The following is a 9,923-nucleotide window of genomic DNA, read 5'->3' on the forward strand; positions in this document are numbered from 1 at the left end:
AAGGTTAAATCTTATTTGGCTTTGACCATACAAGAGCATGTAGTAAGAAAATCATACAAGAAGAACCAATTTAAAGAGACCTCATATATGTAAGGACATAGTGATTGCTCCTTTATGAATCATCAAGTGGAGGAACATTGTAATGTAAACCAAGATTCCATTACTCACAACACTAGGAGTAAGAGAAGAGCTATTGAAGATGCTACCCCTCCTCCTCCTAATCAGGCCTCAACTTCAAATGCAATACCTCATGAACAAGTAGTAAATGATCAATCAAATACCTTTCAACAGTGGAGGCAAAATAATGGCAGAAAGGATGTAAGTGATCCTTAGGTTGTTCCATCTCAACCTCCTACAAATGCAGCTCCCAAGGCTTCTACCAAAGCACCTACTATGTCATTCAGTGTGGTAGAAAAAATGAAGAGGAAAAATGTGAATATTTCTATGTGGGATGCTGTTGCTACTATACCCATGCAAAAGAGGTTGCTACAAAAAGAATGGGAAAGTATTGAACCAAAGGATTAGCCACCCAACATGGAAAGTTCCACAAGCCTAGTATAGCCATCAAGGGAGGAAGAAACAAATAAAAAGTTTAGACCCCCTCCATTTTATGTTTCTCTAATTATAGGGGATAAACTAGTCCACAATTGCATGATTGATTTAGGGGCTAGTAGTTCAATGATGCCTAGGTGTGTTGTTGATGCCTTATAAATGAAATATGAGCTCATTGTTAGGGATGTATTATAGTTGGATGGTAGTACTATCAAGACTGTAGGGATCCTTAGGAATGTAGAAATGGCCCTACATGCATGCCCTGGTTGTACTGTAACTCAAGATATATCTGTTGCTGAAGTCAAGCCACATTTTTCCATCTATCTGTCAAGAGACTTCACTGCCAAAATTGGTGGTTACATATCTTCTGATTGGTCATATATGCTTTTTAGAACAAGATATGGGGCAAAATCTTCAATTAGAGTGGAGCCTTTAGCCCTCCATCATACTAAACCTTACACCCCTAATCTCATCAACACGCACTTCACTATCCTAGAAATGGATGAGAATGACATAATGAATGAGCCTACTACTTCCCTTGCTGAGATACCTGATTTTCTCTTAGATGAATGGGCTAATGCATATCAATTTGATCCTATGTTACAAACCCTTGAGACAGGTCTTAGTACATATTGTATATTAGAGAAGGATGCTCTAGTTCCCAATCTTGTGGAGACTAAAGAAGATGTGAGTGGAATATGGAGTATGTACTTTGATGGATCAAGGAATAAGAATGGATCAAGGGCTGGTGTGATGTTGATTTCTCCTGCACAAGTAAGGTACTACTTCTCCTTTAGGCTCCAGTTCAGTTGCACTAATAATGTGACCAAGTATGCATCCTTGATTCAGGGTCTCCTACTTGCTTAGAAAAGAGGAATTCAAGCCTTAAGTTTATATGGAGATAGTGAGTTGGTGGTTAATCAAGTGAGAAATCATAATATCACCAAGAATGGTTTGCTCAAGTCTTATAAACATAGGGTATGGGATTTCCTTGAGTGTTTCAATGCATTTAATATTCAAAGCATCCCTAGAAAAGAAAATAAACATGCTAATAGACTTGCAACAATAGGTGCATCTCATGATGTGCCAGGGAATCTTGACGAGAGGAAGAAGCAACAAATCGAAATGATAGTAAGGCCTGCCATCCCTGAAAACAACATCCATTGGAAAGTGTTTGAATCTGATGAACAAATTGTAAGCTTCTTGCAGAATGAAGCAAAATTTTCAAATAGAAACTAGTTGAGATTGCAGGATCAGTATGGTGATCAAATCATTAACCTCAGTTCCAAAAAATTTCCCAAGGGTCTCATTACCTTAGAGAGTTTTTTTAATCCTAATGATCAAGCAAGAGACATAGTCATGAACTTAGCTGCTGACAAAGATGATCATACCCCAGTCATGATTTCTAATGGAAAATCCTTAAACATGGGGAAGGTATGTTCTAAGATTGAGCAAGAAAGTTTTATTTATCTATGTCAAGAATTTAATGATATATTTTCCTAGACATATGATGATTTAAAGGGTTTTGAGCCAAGGTTATTTTAGCATACCATAGATTTAATTGATAATGTCAAACTAGTAAGACAAAAAAAGAGGCCAGTGAATCCCAAGATTGAACCCTGAATAAGAAAGGAGCTATCTAAATTAATTAAGGCCAATATAATTTTCCCCATCAAGCACTCATCATGGGTAGCAAACCTTTTCCTTGTTAGGAAGAAGAATGGAGAAATCAAATTGTGTGTGGACTTTAGGGACCTTAACCAAGCTTCCCTTAAAGATCACCATCCTCTCCCTTCCATGGAAAAGATTTTGTCCACGGTTAGTGGTTCAAAGAGGTTTTCATTTATTGATGGATTTTCTGGCTACAATCAAGTATTGGTCAAAGAGTTTGATAGGTACAAGACTGCATTCACTACCAAATAGGGTACCTATTCTTATTGTAAGATGCCATTTGGACTAACCAATACAAGTGCTACATTTCAAAAGGAAATGGAGATGGCCTTCAAAAATATGATTGAAAATTTTGTATTAGTTTACCTTGATGATATCACAATATGTTCAAAGAATGTAGAAGATCATTTTGATCATTTGAGACAGGTGTTCTCAAGGTGTAGAGAGTTTGGGATATCCCTTAACCCAAGCAAGTGTGTCTTTGCTACCAATTAAGGAAAATTATTAGAACACATTGTATCTGAGGATGGTTTAACTATTGATCCAGAAAGAACAAAAGAAATACTTGCTCTCCCTCTTCCTAAACATAAGAAAGGGTTGCAAAGTTTCCTTGGCAAGATAAATTTTGTGAGAAGATTTATCCCTAATCTTGCTACCATAGTAAAACCCCTTACAACTATGCTCAAGAAAAGTATGGTCTTTGAATGGACCAAGGAAGGGAAGGGAAGTTTTGAAGAGATGAAGGTAGCCATAGCCTCGTCCCCCACTCTCATTAATCCAAATTTTGTAAAGGATTTTATCCTTTACACCCTAGGTGGTGAGTCAAGTATTTCCATTGTCTTGACTCAAACAAATGATAAAAATGAAGAGTAGCCCATAGCCTTCTTTAGTGAAGGGCTTAAAGAGTATGAAGACAAATACAGCTATGTAGAGAAGCAAGCCCTTGTAGTCATTAGAGCTTTAAAGAAATTTAGACACCTCCTATCTCATAATAAAATTCATTTGTTAGTACCCCATGCCAGGGTAAAGGATTTCCTTTTGAGCAAAGATAATAGTGAGAAGAGAGTTGGTTGGATTACTAAAGTAATGGAATATGATGTTGACATCCAGATCATCAAGCTGGTAAGAGGGAAGGGGTTGTGTAAACAGATGATATCATGTCAGGAATCAGATGAGGAGGTCACCATGATACTAACAGAGCAACAAGAGACAAAAAATGGATGACCCAAGGAGTTGGATGGATGATATGAAGAATTTCTTATTAGGCAATGGATACCCTCAAGGATTAGATAGAACTAAAAGGAGATAGTATAGATTATAGTCAATTCCTTATGTCATAGTTGATGGCATCCTTTTCAAGAAAGATTTTAATGGAGCCCTATTAAGATGCATTGACATAGACCAAACTAGAAGAATGATCATAGAGCTTCATGATGGTCCTAATGGTGGCCACTTCTCGGCAAGGACAACTGGGATGAAGGTCATGAGGGCTAGTTACTACTGGCCATCCATTTTTCTATAATTGTCATAGGTATGTGAGGAAGTGTAAAAAATGTGCCTTCTTCTCTAGTAAGCTAAAGCTTGCAGCTCTCCCTCTTTATCCCATTCAAGTGCACTAGCCTTTTGCTCAATGAGGATTGGATTTTATAGGCCCTATTAATCCTTCTTCTAGTTTTGGTCACAAGTGGATTTTAGCTGCTACAGATTACTTCACTAGATGGACAAAGGCAGTTGCATTAAAGGATGCCACAAAATCTTCAGTTGTTGAGTTCCTTGATGGAATTGTAACCAGGTTTGGTGCCCCTTCAACCATCATTTTAGATAATGCAAAATCTTTTGTAGGAGCTTAGATTTGTGCATGGGTAGTTGACCATAATATCTACTTAAGCACCTCCTCAAACTACTATCCTTAGGGTAATGGTTTGGCTAAGTCATCCAACAAAAACTTGATTAGGATTATGAAAAGAACTATAGAGGATAACCAAAGGTGTTGGCATCAAAAGTTGAGGACTGCACTGTGGGCTGATAGAATAACACCTAAGAGGTCAATGAGAAATTCACTATTTATGTTGGTATATGGTAGAGAAGCAAGGCTTTCAATTTCATTAGAATTCCCATCCCTAGAACTAGCTCATTAGCTGGAGCTAATTGAAGATGATGCCATGATAGTAAGAATGGAAAAACTAATGGAGCTAGAAGAGAAAAGAAGTCAAGCCATGCAGACCCTAGAAACATATTAGCAACAGGTAAAAAGGAGCTTTGACAAGAAGACTAGGGTCAAAACCTTTAGAGAGGGTGATTTAGTTTTGAAATGGGATGCAGATAGGGAAAAACTAGGGAGACACTCAAAATTTGATGCACTGTGGAGTGGTCCCTATCTGATTGTTAGTTGCAAGTAGGCCAATGTTTTTCAATTAAGCAGGCCTAAAGGTGAATTTTTGCATATCCCAGTCAATGGAATATATCTCAAACTATGTCTTTGACAAGGCTTGAAGTTTCATGTACATATGTAGCTTACTTTTCTTTCTATTGGTTTCCTTCTTTCCAAGAAGTGCATGAGCACAAGTTCTCCCTATGAGATAGCTAGTTTTTTTTTGAAGTTTTGAAGGTTGCAGAAGGTTTTTTTGTCTTTGGTTCTAGTTTCAGAGATAGAAGGCAAGTTTTCAGGGTTATTTTCCCACAGAGGTAGGGTTAGGGTTTCATAGTACACCAATCCAAATCTTTTCTGACTCTATAGCTCAATGGATGCATAAGGTCACTGGTCACATGCATAGCTAGCTTGCATCCCCTCTGAGTCACCAGAAATGTTACCTATTTTACCCCCACCAAAATTTGAATTTTGAATGCAAACCCCACCCAACGGTCACTCCCCATCTTTTTGCTGGCCTGTAATTTTCCACACCATCAGATCTTGCATAGATCTATGGATGTCACTTACTCGCTATGGTCAGTTGCACAGTTGTTTTCCATAGCGATATAGTGACCATCAAATTTTTTTTGCAGTACTGAAAATGAGTTTTGGCCCCAAATTTTGATAAGTCCCCAAAAGTTGCTATGTCGCTATCAAAAAAATTGTGTTTCTCGCCGTTAGCGACATAGCACCTTGACAAAAAGTAATCCTGTAGCAAATTTTTTTTAGAGGATGGGTCCCAGACAATGGTCTATCAGATATCAGTTTGGCACATGATGGCATCTAGTGGGATACACATATACACTAGGAAAATTGATGGCACTAGAGGTCGCTATATCGCTATCAGGAAACTTGTTCTTCTCGTCATTAGTGACATAGCGCCCAACTAGAAAATAGACCTATGGTGGGACCTCAAACGACATGGAAAGATGACTAGGATGAAAGTAAGGTTTTGTTTTATTTTCAGTAGTGCATATTTTTCTACGTCAGTAGTACCTAGACCCACACCCATTTTCATAAAATACATGAGGAGTCTCGATCATCATATCATCTTAGATCAATAGTCCTCACTATCTCGCTATGGAAAGTTTCAAGTTGTTTAGTCATAGTGACATAGCAAGTATGGGACCCACCACTCTTTAGGGTACTTTGTGCAATTTCTCCACCCTTGATTTGATCTCAGATCGATGGTCGTTGCTATCTCACTATGGTGAGTTGCACAAAGGTTATGAACAGTGATATAGCGATAGGGGCCCCACCATCTTTTCTCTTCAGTGATGCATCAAATGTCTTCCACATGATCAATGAGAATCAACGGCCATCGCTATTTCACTATGGAAAGGTGCTCATTTTTTATGTATGGCAAGATAGAGATTTAGCGACATGTGTCCTTGTGGGCCCGAGAAGATAACACTATGGTTAGCATTGGTGTTGAAGACTAACAATTATGTGACACCATGGTCAGGGAGTTGCAAGGCGGCTCAGTTAGTTGGTCAACCATGTGGAGACCTAGCTAGTGGAAAAATGAAATGAAATAATTGGCCTACGTGGCCCATTTTGGTTACATGACTCAGTTGACCTACTGATTTTGCTAATTCACGAGCTAGAAATGGAGGAAATCAAATTTTCCCACGCGATTTGATCACTGTGATCAATGCCAACCACTCTTGGATGAATGCTGAACTTAGTGAACAAAGGAGAATACTCCACCACCTCTAATCCTATCCATCTACCTATTTAGAATAGTTTAATGGCATCATTTCTATCTTCTCAAGGCCTTGTTTTAATAGAATATCATATTTCATTGTACTTAGGTCCGCGCCAAGGTTGGATTTTCCCTAGATCTGCATGATTATTCTCTGTAAGACTTAATGGCAGTGGTTGTGGAGTAACTTTAGTGAGAAACTACCTCAGTTATGCCTAGACTATAAAGGCAATTTTTTTAGATTTTGTACCAGTCGACTCTTCTTTGACTTCTCTGATATTACTCTGCAATTTCATGTGTAAATTCCCTTTGGCTCCAAACTGTATGATATTCTACCTTATCTCCTTCAACATTGATGTAAAGTGTGAGAAATCTTTGCCTCTCATTGGTGTATTATAGAGATCTACAATCTTCCATGACTGTATCTCTTTTGGCCTATGAATGATATATAAGTGAATCCTCTCTTTCCTTGTGTCATTCATTTGGGTTTTTTGATCTACATGTGATTGTTGTTAGATTAAAGCAAGTCTGGATGTGTATATTTCTTGGTGTCATGATGGTTCAATAGAGCATGTATGGGTAGAGATTGGTTTGAACACTCTATTTTGGTGCATCACCCCCTTAGGTTAGAGTAGGGAGATTCGCTTTCATGCATTCCTTCTCCCTTTTCCTCTCCAAGAGTAGGTAAGTGAACCCTGATAGTAAAGGAAGCCGACCTTCTCTAGAGACTCAGCCTCACAGTTCAAGTCCCATAGCTTGGAGGTTGTTTCCATCTTTCACAAGGTTGTCCTTAGGTAAAAACTTTGGACAAGGGTGCAAACCTTTGTGACAACAGGTTAGTTTCTAAAACTAATTCAGTAATCTTGCCTGGCTATTTTTGGTGGAATTTTGATAGTTAATTAATGACAAATAGTGTGTAATTTATGGTTATTCTCTAGATATCATTCATATGATCGTGTGATTATTTGAATTGATTATTATTTCATATGGAATCCAATCTCATTATGATGACTTATTTTCATTAATTTTTTGAAGTAATGCATGTATTTATCTTTACTATTCAGTTGGTCTGATAAAAAATCAAAATGGCATTTTAATTTATGTCATGTGGCATAAGTTGTGGAATAGTTATCCTTTAAATTTGCAACATTCTTTTTTTTTTATAAGTGGATTTTTTTACTTCCTTATGTTCTTTTAGGTTAAAAGAATGATTATTCAAAATTATTTCATAATAAATGATTTTCATGATCAACCTTTTAGAAGGGGAGTTGTGCCTTTAAATAGAGAGAGTCTTTTGTTTTCTTTTTGAAGTGTTAACAAGACTCAATTGTGGCAAGTTAGTTTTTTTTTTTTTGTTAAGACATAACAACTCTCAAGAGGGAAAAATAGTTTTCTAGCACTTTGTAAATGAGATCAATACACATTTAGTGCCTCATGTTTATCAAAATCTCTTCATAAAATCCTAAAATTTTCTCATATCATGTCAAGAATTTACTTAATCCATTGGGTTAATATAGAAAGATGAAATGAGATATAATTCCAAATGAGTTATAACTAGGATTCAATTAATTTTTCAAAAAATCAAAAAAATCAAAAAATACAATGAAAAGAGATAAGATCCAAATTGTGAAACTCTAGTCATTTCTTTATTGTATTGATTTTTCTTGAAATTATATATCAAAGTATCAAATCTATGACTCAAAGAAAAAAAAAATGTACTTATACCATTGTGGTTATGTACTTTTCTTCATTCATAATAAAATCAAAACTTGACAACAAGTATTGGTTTGACAATTGTAAAATGTCACATTTAACAAATCAGAGTTTGGACCCACTTCTTCAAGTCTTTGGAATCCTTTTACATTGGAAGGATTGTAATAAGATTCACACTCTAGATAATGATACATTTCATACTTCAAGTATATATAAAATATTCAACATCAAAGCTTTGAAAATACAAACGAAAGTGGAGGCAATTCCCAAAATAACATGTAGTTGGATTCTTTAGGATCAATTCATTGTTTTTTATGTAGGTGTACCCATAGCGAGTGAATAAAAAATGCAATGTATCATATTGAGATAAATTGTCCTTCCTCTTTTTTCTTTACATGATTAGTTCCAACATTGTTTTCTAACTATCTCTAGGTGGTAACATAACATCTTCAACTTTGTCTTCTTCTTCAGCATTGGGTGCCACATGTGAATTGGTATCTCTTAAGCTATATTTTGTTACCCATTCATCAAAAACAATATCATTAGTCCAGTTAAATTGAACAACCTCTTGTTCTTTTACAACAACATCTTTCCATTTGTCCTTCAACTATTTTATCTCAAGTCTAAAAGAATCAAAGAATATTTTGGCCCTTCCAATCTCCTCAAAACTCCTTGTAAACAAATATTTGTCATCATTCCTTAGTATGTTGTTGATTCTAGAGCTAAGGGTGGTATTTAAGTCCTCTACCCACTATTCAAAGGTCTTGACATTATTCTTTCCTTCTATAATATAAGGCAAAACACCAAAGTCTTATTGACATATTTAGAAATATAAAACTTCACTTTTCTTTGCAATAATTCCCTATTGATAGAAAAATCGAACAAGTATGTCATGTGATTGTATGATTTTTCAATTAGGTCTTCTACCTATGTGTTCTCCTTATTTACTAAATAAATCATATCCAATTCTTTTTCTCTACCAGTCCACTTATAAAAAATATATTTCAAAAAGGTTTCATTTTTTTTGAAAGAATTTAAAATATCCACATGTTTTGATACCCAATAATAAAAAAATCTAGTATCTACAATTCTTATGAGGTGCAAAATTACTTTCAGAAGTTTCTCTTTATTTTTTTGCACAACATTTATCTTCAAAGCTTTGAGCCTAGCCTTTTCCTCTTCCACCCCTTCATTAAATTGTTGCTCAAGAAACAATGGGGTTGAAGGAATTTCAATAATGGGAATAATAGGGGTGGTGGAGTAGGTGATGATGTAATCAATATTTGGGATGATTCACCAATTTTTATATGTTGGATTTGTTGATTTTCAAATTTAACAAGTTTCCCTATCAACTCAATGTTCTTTTTCTTCTTTGCATCATAAGCTTCTATAAGGCTTTCATATTGGAGTGTGAGTTCATCCATCATTTACCTCTCTCTTATAGTTGTGGCTTTGGTAAAACTTACAATTTGAAGATTTATGTCTACAAGTTCTACTCTTGAAGTCTAACCTACCCTCCTAACCATTAAGCTCCCTACTTGGTTTGTGCCAAAATCTCATATTCACCTAGATTTATCAATCCCTTTAATGGACCATATTACCAAAGCAACATTATCATCATTGTACACCATTCTCCTTGATGCTAATTGGGACTCCTCCTCTATTATGTATGGAGTATTTCTTTCCTTTCTTATAGCATAAAAAATTGTGGCATTAGCAATATCCTTGTCATGCCTAGATTTTAACAAGATACACACAACACATAAGAACAATTTTTTTTAAGCATTTAAAGAATTCAAATTAATTCAATTTCAGAATTTTTCCTAAAACCTCAATTATATGTTTAATCAATTTCAAGAAAACATAGAGAGA

This window comes from Cupressus sempervirens, chromosome 10 (assembly GCF_028749045.1).
Source record: "Cupressus sempervirens isolate cs-2001-9-10 chromosome 10, ASM2874904v1, whole genome shotgun sequence".
In the NCBI taxonomy this organism is placed as follows: domain Eukaryota; kingdom Viridiplantae; phylum Streptophyta; class Pinopsida; order Cupressales; family Cupressaceae; genus Cupressus; species Cupressus sempervirens.